The following is a 10170-nucleotide window of genomic DNA, read 5'->3' on the forward strand; positions in this document are numbered from 1 at the left end:
ACAATAATTTCCTATTCCTTATGCCCCCCAGTCTGAGGTGTGTGAATCATCGCGAGGAAACTCATGCACCAGTCGTCATAGTAACAGAAATCGCAGTGCTTGAGGACTGACTCTGTGTGGCAATATAATTTATTGAGACTTGTTCTTCCCACATCTTTTCGTCCCAACCCCCCAAATCTAGGATAGAGATGGCTAACTGTTCTCCTTCCTTTAATAACAGGAAACTCCTTCCCCATTTTAATAGCCAGAAAGTACATCTCCCAGCTTCCCGTGCAGCAAGATGCGGCCCCACGACCATGTTCTCACCCAGGGAGAGTGAGCGGAAGGAAGCCGCTTGCACAGCACTTCCCTGAGAACTCACTAGCTCTACAATTTCTCTCTCTCTCTCCCTCTCTCTTTTTTAAGTCTTCTTAGAAGCAGGAATGTGGCCCCTAGATAGCCACGGTCCACTTCCACCACGTGGGCATAGAGCAAGGGGAAGGAACCTGGGTGCCTGCGTGACTCTGTGGGGCAGAACCCCACCCACCCTGGGCTGCCTGCCTTCCTCCGGGCTGTCGTGAGATGGAGGGAGAGGCCTCCCTCTTGTCAGGGCCGCTGTGTTTCAGGAACTGTGGGTTACGAAGCTCAGTCTGCATATCCTGACCCGCATATGCATCTCCCCCTTGCTTCCTTCGGAGATGGTTATTATGTTGCCGGCCTGAACCAGGAGTGGCACTCAGACCATCTGGTGAGCTACTTTTTCAGATAGCTTTCTGGAAGGATAATTGACTTACAATAAACTGGACATAGTTAAGGCGCATGATCTGATAAGAAGTTATGCCTCTGAAACCATCACCACAATCAAGATAATGGACCACCACCTTGAAAAGCTTTGGTCACTGAGTTTTGTTTTACAGATGCCTTAACTCCTTGACGGGAGAGGAGAGGAGCAAATGCCTCTGAGAGCACTTGGAGGTAAGAGCGACCTTGGGGCTGGGAACGGGACAGAGAGCGGGGCCTTATGTCTGGAGGCAGAGGGCCTGGGAATCTGAATTCTTAAGAAGGCTCTCAAGTGATTCTAGTACATATCCAGGTTGGGGGAAATCTGGTTTTGAGTCTTTTCCTGGGAGATGTAGTGAGTCCGAGGCAGTCCAGGCTTCAATTCTGCATCCTGTGCCCCTTCCACGTCCATGTAGCCTCCCCAGAGTATTAACTTTATGTTCTACAAAGAACACAAGGAGAAAAACTTTGTTATTCTTCTGATTAACAGGGAAGTTGTCCAACTGGCTGCACTTGAATTATATCCCCTCAATATTAAACTCGGGCATCTTTGGTTTTCATTTGTTTTATTGGATTGTATGGATTTGCTCTGAAAGAGGGAGAGGGTGGGGTGGGGAGGGTTCTGGGACAGTGGCCATTTTTGCCACATGCAGAAGGCCAACACCGCTTCCAGGAGACTTCAGTGGACACAAGGATTCCTTCTCTCAGTGAGAGGTTTTTTTTCCTTCCAGGGAGTATCTGGGTTCAGAATTTGCAAGAAGCCGAAGGCTTTTCTGGTTCCCCGTCTAAAGGACGGTTCCTGGCTGAGCACCTCCAGCTCACGGCTTCCTTCCCACTGGCGGCTGCGCGGCTGCTTAGAACATAGACTCTCAGAGGATCCGCCAAAGACCACAGGCACTTACGTTCTCGGCCGCTCTTAAAACGCGGCGATTTTCAATCAGGAGCCCACAGCCAAAGCAGGGTGTCTCGTTTTGACTTGTCACGAAGTGTTCTGCAGCCCGCTTTTAGTGTCCCCGCGTCCGAGGGCAGACCCCGGGCAGCGGGCGGCCGAGATGGGAACGCTCGCTCTGCCGGGGAGGGTCCTCGGCCCGCAGGCGCCCGCCCGGCACAGGCGTCGCGGAACACACGGACCCGAGCCCCACGGGCCCCCGGCCGAGCCGACGCCGGGTGGGGTGGGGGGGCTCCCAGCAGAGGAGGGCCGGAGAGGGCAGGGCCGGTGGCCGCCCGGTGACCAACGCTCCCCCTGGGTGGACACGTTGTGGAGAGGCTTCTGGGGAGGCACCCTGCCCTGGGGCTGACGTGGAAGTGGGGTTCGCAGGGAGCAGCCAGGCAGCAGCCTGCCCTGTTAGGAAGGGGGAGCCAGCTGCATTTCCATCCCTCTGCACAAATGCGGATCTGCCGACCTTGCCGAGCTCTCAGAGCGGGAGGGAGTGAGCTGCAGGGCCTTGCGGGTCGTCGCTCCTCTGTAACGCCTCCACGTGACTTCGTGTGACTCTTCCCTGGCCAAGCTGTGTTCCTAATCTGGGCACCCTGGGCACAAAATGTAGGCTCCAGGTGGGAATTCTGTGTCTCTAATAGTTCAGCTCCTGCCTTGCCCCAAGGGGAAAGTGGAGCTGAGAGAATTCATGGGACTTACCTCAAATCACATAGTGAATTTGTGTGGAGTTGGGATGTGTCTGCAAAATTTTGGTATCTACTTAAATTTCTTTGCCATGGCAACCAAAGCCATCTTTCTAGTCCTGGGCTTTTCACCTGAGCCGAGAACGAGATTTCTTTTGTTTGTTTTTTCCAAGATTGCAAAAATGCTGCCTACGTCTTCCTTCATAAAATTTTAATTTTATCAAAATTTACATGTATCCAATGTAAGGGGTCGAATGATTATTTCTGTGCTGCTACGGAAAACAGCAGCCTCCCAGCCATCCCTTTTTCTCTTACTCCGGAGGTCACAGCTCTCAGCTCTTTTGCCTGTTTTCAATTTTTTTTTAATTACCTTTCTCTTATGAGATAATGCACTTCTGTTACTGTTTCTCGATTTTGCTGTTTTGCCTTTTCACTTTAGAAGACTGGGTTTAGTTCTCTTTCGCTCTCATCTCTCCCTCCACCTCCCCCTTCAACCTTCAAAGCTTTCCTGGTTTCCAATGCATTTTAATCTTCATTCTTAGATTAATATTTGCCTGTGCATTTTTATGAGTACATAAATGCTATTCAGATGTATCAGGTATTCTACACATTTTTCTTCCAGAAACCTCTCCTGGAAATGTCTGATGCAAGCCAGTCAAGGCTCAATGCAGAGTTATATTCTGGGCTCTTCCTTCATCAGGGTCTCCAGACCCCCATGGCCTCTCTCCCGTCATAGATCCTGGCTTCCTTTAAGCCATATCTTTTTTCCTTAAGTGATTTATTCCTTTTTCTAGAAACAAATGTGCATTCTCATGTAGCTTTCTGAGATAGATATTTTAAATTTAAAATTTCATAAGACTTTGGATGTTTGAAGATAGTCTATGCTCACACTTGACAGAGAACGGGGTGGAGCATTTTGGGTTAAAAGTTACTTCCTCTCGAGTAAAAAGGCATTGCGTTGCTGCTTTGTAGATGTGAGACTGCTGTGGTGGAGAGGCCCAGTGCCCGACACTGTCATGACCCTTGCCATTTGCATGTGGTCTATTTTTTTCTTTCTGGAAGATTGTAGCATCTTTTCTTTGTCACTAGTGTTCTGAAATCTCATGATGGTGTTCCTTGCAGTGAGTCCCTTTATGTCCACTGTGCTGGACACTCAGTGGATCCTTTCAACATGAAGACTTGTGCCTTCAGTTCTAGGAAATGGTCTTGAAGTTTGTTTCTTTGAAGATTTCCTCTCATTTTGTTTTTGTTATTTTTTTTCCCCTTTTGGTAATTTCTATTATTCATATATTAGACTTCCTGGACAGGACTCTAATTTTCTTTCTTTTCTCCCTCTTTCTTCTTTTTTTCTCATTGTCATTTTCTATAGGTTCTGGGAAATTTTCTCAAATTCATAAATTTACTTTCAAAACTTTTAGTTTTATCATTTCCACTGTCATATTTTAAAATTCCAAGACAACTTTTCCTTTGGTTCCCTGACTGTCTCTTTTATATAGCAGCCTGTTCTTGTTTCTTGGATGCAATATCTTTCTTCTTTCCTCCATAGTCTATTTTCTCAAAGTTACCTTTCCCCCTACTTGTTTGTGTCTCTGTATTTCACCTTCAAAGATTCTTTAGGTGTCTGGGGACTGCCTCCCACACTGTCTCCCTCCTGCCTGCATTGCTATAGCCACCTCCGAGCAGATCTACCAACGTTCGGTCTTTCTCCTCTTTGGCATAATCCTGTCAAATCAGTCTTTCTTAAATGCAGGTCTGCATGCTATTTCATTAATAAAAAGTCTGTTTCATCAGTGGCTCCCTATTTCCTGCATCATCAGATCTAAACTTTGACATTTTTAACATTTCCAAACTCTGATTCCACCAAAACTATGCACCACATCTCTTGTCCTTGTAACATGGACACTTCTTATGTGGGCAGAGTTGAAGATCAGGTAATAATAATAATAATATTAATAATAATAATAATAATAGTTAATAATGCTAAAAACGTTATGCATTTCCAGACATTGACTTTTTCTAATAGTTCTGTGATGCCTGCATCATTATGCCCACCTTGCAGGTAAAGAAATGGAGGCTCATACAGGTGAAGTGGCCAACCCAAGATAACACAGTAGGTAAGGAGCAAAGCAGGGGTGGAGCCATGACTCAGTGCATCCACCGTGTTGTCTCCTGGTGGACTCAGGTGATTCACCTGGGTGACGAGGTTTCATCAAGGCCTCTAGCTGGTAAGTGGCACTGCCACATTCATCGATGGAGGGCTCCCATGTCTTTCTGCTAAGTGCCAGCTCCTCTCTAAATTCAGTGATCTGTTGTAAACGTTTTGCACCTTGTTCACAAGCATGTGAAAATTCTTAGTTATTCTGATGCCTGGGTTAATGGAAACTGCTTACCGTCTTTGAAGACAATCAGGCTTGGCCTCCTGCCTTCTTTCCATATAATTTTTAATAAACCAGTAATATCTCTCTGAGCGTTGCAGACCTCTGGCTTGAAACAACAAACCTGGATTTGCTTAAGAGGGCCGTAATTTCCTATGAGCTAGGATTACAGGCTGTCTAGAACTTCTTAATGAATAGTCACACGGCCTTTCTGAAACATTAATGTATTTGCCAGCGCAAATTGGAAGTTTGCAGTAAGGTTGTCCTTTCTGGAAACTAGGGGCTTCTAGAGGCTGGCCAGTGATGGACACTGGCGCTCGGTCATTTCTTTGATGAGACTTCAGGGCCTCTTTGTTAGCCTCTCCCCTTCATATTCTCCCCTGACATCTTACTCTTTTATTTTTATGTGTTATCCGTAATTGAAACATTTTAAGATTCAAGCCTACCATTTTGTTGAAGATAAAATCAAGCTCAAACCTCAAACCTTATTTTATTTTATTTTATTTTATTCAGCTTCTTTTTCCTGGGATTGGACTAGTGGGGAGACTACTTGAGCAAAACCCAGAAAACCCAAGTTCAGAGTTAATGTTAAATGGCTGCATGACATTGGAGAAGACATGGTGCCTCTGAACCGCAATTTCTCGATGAGGGTTAAACTAACGATTCTCAAAGCAGCTCTGACATTCTGTAACTTGAGTATACTTGCTTCTCATTTCACAGTTTCCATGGAATCCGAGGATTGAAATGGCAATCAATCCTTCTTGATGTCACCTTAAGACCCTAAATTGAGCAGTGATGAGGACCCTGTTGGGAAACTCCAATGGCGCCTTCTCCAGGGAGGAAAGGTGGACGCTGCTTTGCAAGAGAGACTGTCTTTTTGGCTTTTACCTCCTTCTGATTTCAAACACAATGATTCTGCTAAGCTGGTTTTTTTTTTTTTTTCCCTGTGAAAATAATTTTGTGAGGGATTCTGCTAAGCTGGTTTTTTTTTTTCCCTGTGAAAATAATTTTGTGAGAAAATGTAACCAATGCAATTACACTGAACTTTCATAAGATGAAATGTTAATAAAAATGGATGTTTGACCAATAAAACACTTGATGCCAAATTAAATGAACCTGAAGGGAATTTTGCTTTGGAGCAAACTCCATGGGAAACAGGATGAAAAGGAAAACAATATTTTTAAGCAACTATATGAATTTCTCCAGAAGTAAAAAATATATGTTTCAACATCTTTGGCTTGCCTAGAGGGACTAAAACAGAGTTGCCAAAGATGTGGAAGCTAAGGACAGATTTCTTGAGTTCAAATCCCCGTTTTGCTCGTTCTTGTCTGCCAGCCTTAAGCGAGTCACTTAACCTCTTCGTGCTTCAGGTTTCTGGTCTGTAAATCGGGGCTGATGACAGTATTTCCCCATAATACTGCTGTGAGGATGGGTTTCCATGCGTAAGGCAGTTAGTAACACTTGGTGTCTAGCAAGCCTTGAGTCTGTGCTACTCATCATTACCACAGAGTCACAGACTTGGAATAACATTGTTCTTAAGAGATTATGTGTTCTGGTCCCTGCCCTGAGCACAAAGTTTGGCTCCCTATTTTAACCAGGAGGCATTGGCGGGCTTGAGCTGTTGAAGGACTTTCCCAAGGACACACAGCTGGTCCACAATGGGAAGAAAGAATTAGTGTTCAGCACGAGTGACCTGTAGACTCCACAATTCCCGCTCCTTCGTATTGCAGCTGAGATAATGATAAGAATGCTTCAGAAAAAAAAAAATTGGGTTAATTAAGCTTCTGGTTAGCCAACAACCACCTTTTCCTACGGTAGCCCAGAGGGTAAATTAGGATAGAGGCTGCAAAAAACTATGGTCTGGCCCATTGTACCTCTGCCAGTATTCATTTTCTTCCTCTCGAGTCTGGATTCCACCATCCGAGAGTCTCTGCTGGGACACTGGGGCCAGGCCACCAGGTCCTTCATGGCCACTCCCTATTTGCTCCTTCAGCCCCATCTGCTCCTTGGAACCCAAAGCTCAGGACACAGCAACCTACCTGGGTTTCCCAATATGGAGTGTGCTCTCGCGCACACCTCGCAACAGGGACATGTGCTTATCTTGAGGAAAGCCCACGAGTCAGCTCCTTCGAGAGCTTTTTCCTCCTTCAGGATGTTATTCACTTGTCCCCTCGGCCTCATCTTATAAAAAACTCTGTTATAGCACTTGTCAAATGAAATTATGAATTTTCAGAAAACCAGCCCATCCCTTCTTCTAGTTAGAGACCTTCGTGAAGATGGGAACCAGGCCGGGTTCTTCTCTGGACATCTAGCTCAATGGCTGTCTTCACCCGCTTGTCTGGGGAAGTTCAAAGTAACCAACTGAGTGACATGTTCCTTGACAACCAAGACTCTGAGACTCTGATGTTTTCTTTGTTTCATTTTTCATTTTTTTCTTTGAAAATAAAATTTCAAATCCTTCCACCAGAATATGATATACACACGAAAATCATACATATTATAAGTACACAGCTTGATGATATTCATAAACTGAACACAGCTGTGAACACGGTGCCCAGACCGTTCGTTACCAGCTGCTCAGCGCCCCCTCAGGCCCCTTCCCGTCAGTATCCATCTCCCCTCTGCCTTTGGGGATCCACCATCCTGACTTTTGACTGTGATTAATTTTACCTCTAGTTTTTACATAAATGGACGCATACCATGTGCCCTCTTCTGTGTCTGGCTCCTTTCGCTCAGTAGCATGTTGCCGGGCTCTGCGTTTTTGACGGGAGGTATAAGAAGTACAGGATGTGGTTTGAAAGCATACTGGTCTCTAACCTGCTTTCCACATATCACTGAAATCTGGCACGGAGTAAATGAAAGAATATGAGAAAACCTGATTTGGCTAAGGTTTCATCACTACTTAGTGACAAAATTTAGGTTATAAACTGAGTTTCTCTTTTGTTCTGTCAAATATGCACATTGAAAACTTAAAGGATAACTTCTGAAATAATGGAAATAGATTATCTAACTTTCAAACAAGCAAAAAGGACCAAAGAAGGAATAATAATATGTATATATATTATTTAAAATGTATATATATATTTTAAAACCAGCAGTAATCTGATAAAGGTCAGGAGAGGATAAAAAAGAAGAATTAAAATTAAAAAGTGAACAAAGTTACAAATAACAATAGTAAGAACAGAAATTACAATAAATGAAAAGGGATTAAAATTTATTAAAATTTAGAAAGTCTCAGATGGAAGTTATAATACCCTGTTCTATGCTATTCACTAGAAACAAACCTAAAATGTAATGAGACATTGACATCAAAAGTAAGGGAAAAGGAAGTGGCGTGCGAGACAAACATTCTGTTCCTCTTACATCCCACATCTCACCCCCCAGCAAATCCTGTCTGTGTCCTAAACCAAAGATCACTCGTCTCCTCGACTGCTCCCACACTTGTTCAAGCCACTGTCACTTCTGCCTTGGCTTATTGCTGGAGCCTCCCAACTAATTTTTTATTCTTATCCCTCTGGTTTAGTTTTTCACAAGGTAGCTAGACTGATTTTTTTTTTTCAAGTATGTCAAGTCATGTCACTGATCAAAACCCTCTGGTAGTTTTTTATGCCACTCACCGTAGAACCCCAAGTTTCACTGTGGGTTTGAAGCCTTACGTATTCTGGTCCCTTGATTCCTTTTACATTGTCTCATACGACTTCCCACTTGATCAAGGCACTCTAGACCCAGGTGGTGGTGGGGGGAACCCTTTATCGCTGGGTGAGGAGAAAGAAGCCAGCCTGGACCCGTAGGTTTCCTGCTGTTCAGGGAGATGCAAGATCACTGAGAAAGTCCTACTCATGAGCCCCAGGAGCACAAGGCTTGCCTAGGATTGCGCCTGACCCAGGACACAGGGATCGCTCCCTGCTCCCTCAGCCAGGCTAGCAAGCACCAGGTAACCAGCAGCGACACTCTACCACTGGGGGTTGAGCAGAGGTGTGGGGAGAGACCTCTCTGAGACACAGGCTCATAGGGAAGCCTCAAAGCTGAGAGCAAACCAGGTTTACTGTGAAAAATCCTAGGATAAACAGGCCCTATTCTAAGTCAGACGTAATGCCGGAGAAATTTGAATCTGGTGATGTGCTGGAGACAACCACAGTAACAACAAAACCTAAAGCCAATTAAAAGCCATACTAAATTGAACCAGTCTTGACAGTAACAGCCTGCTAGACAAGGTGTGTCCATTTCCAGGCATAAAAGCTATTTATGTCAGTCTCTACTTTTCCAAATATGAGATCTAGCAGTCAATCAAAAAATGAGGCACATAAAAAAGCAAGGAGAAAATTTTCAGTCAAGAGATGATACAATCAACAGAACCAGACTAAATGAGGACCCACAATTTGTAACCATCAGAAAGGAAATTCAACACACTACAATTAATTGTGTCAAAGGCTCTAGTGGAGGAAGTAGACTGTATGTATTTACATGAACAAATGGGAGTATTTCAGCAGAGAGAGGCACATCGTAAGAGTCAAAAGGAAATGTAAGAAATAAAAATATTAGTAACATGAATAGAGAATGCTTTCTACAGGCTTATCAACAGACTCAACATAGAAAGGGGAAGAATCAGTATGAATACAGGCAAGTAGGAATTACCCAACAGAAACATAAAGGGGGGAAAAAGTGCAAAAAACAGAGCAGAGTACACAAGAGCTGGAACAATGTCAAGTGTTCTATTATACGTATTATTGAATCCTAGAAGGAGAAGAGAAAGAAATCAGGGCAAAAGAATCCTTGTAGAAATAAAGGCTGAGAATTTCCCAAAAGTAATTAATCACAACAAACCAGAGACCTAAGAAGCCCAGAGAATTCCCAACAGGAGAAATATTTTTTTAAAAAAATCTAGGCAAAACATATTCAAACAGCTGAAGAGTAAAAGTAAGGAGAAAATCTTGGAGGCAGTCAGAGAAAAAAAGACACATTCCATCCAGAGGAAGAAAGGTAAGAATTACAGCAGATGTCTTGTCAGAAGCCATGTGAGCCAGAAGACAATTGAGCGACATGGTTAAAAGACTGAAAAGAAAAAGAAAAAAAAAATCTGTCAACAGAATGATCAACCCAGGAAAAAAAAATCACTCAAAAATGAAGACAAGATAGAGGTTTCTAAGAACAAACGAAATCTAAAAGAATTAATAAATAATGCATCGGTAGAAAACAGCTACCAACTTTGAATTGTGCCGTTGGCAAAAACATTCTTGCAAACTGAAAGCAAAATGGAAACAACCCAAATCCACCTAACCTGTAAATAGATAAAGGAAATATAACAAATCTGTACCACAGGATGCTGCCCAGCAATGAACAGGGAGGGACTGATGCACATAACCACATGGGTGAATCTCCAAAACATCTAACTAAGTGCAAGAAACCAGTCACACAG

The 10170-nt window shown here is 43.7% G+C and overlaps 1 long non-coding RNA gene across 1 annotated transcript; it reads left to right on the forward strand.

Moving 5' to 3' along the window:
• Positions 1–915: 915 nt before the first annotated feature.
• On the forward strand, positions 916–5600 carry LOC140700620 (uncharacterized). Its single transcript, XR_012079067.1, has 3 exons — positions 916–954; positions 4439–4493; positions 5475–5600. It is a non-coding gene; the product is annotated as an uncharacterized lncRNA (long non-coding RNA).
• Positions 5601–10170: the final 4570 nt, after the last annotated feature.

This window comes from Vicugna pacos, chromosome 2 (genome assembly GCF_048564905.1).
Source record: "Vicugna pacos chromosome 2, VicPac4, whole genome shotgun sequence".
In the NCBI taxonomy this organism is placed as follows: domain Eukaryota; kingdom Metazoa; phylum Chordata; class Mammalia; order Artiodactyla; family Camelidae; genus Vicugna; species Vicugna pacos.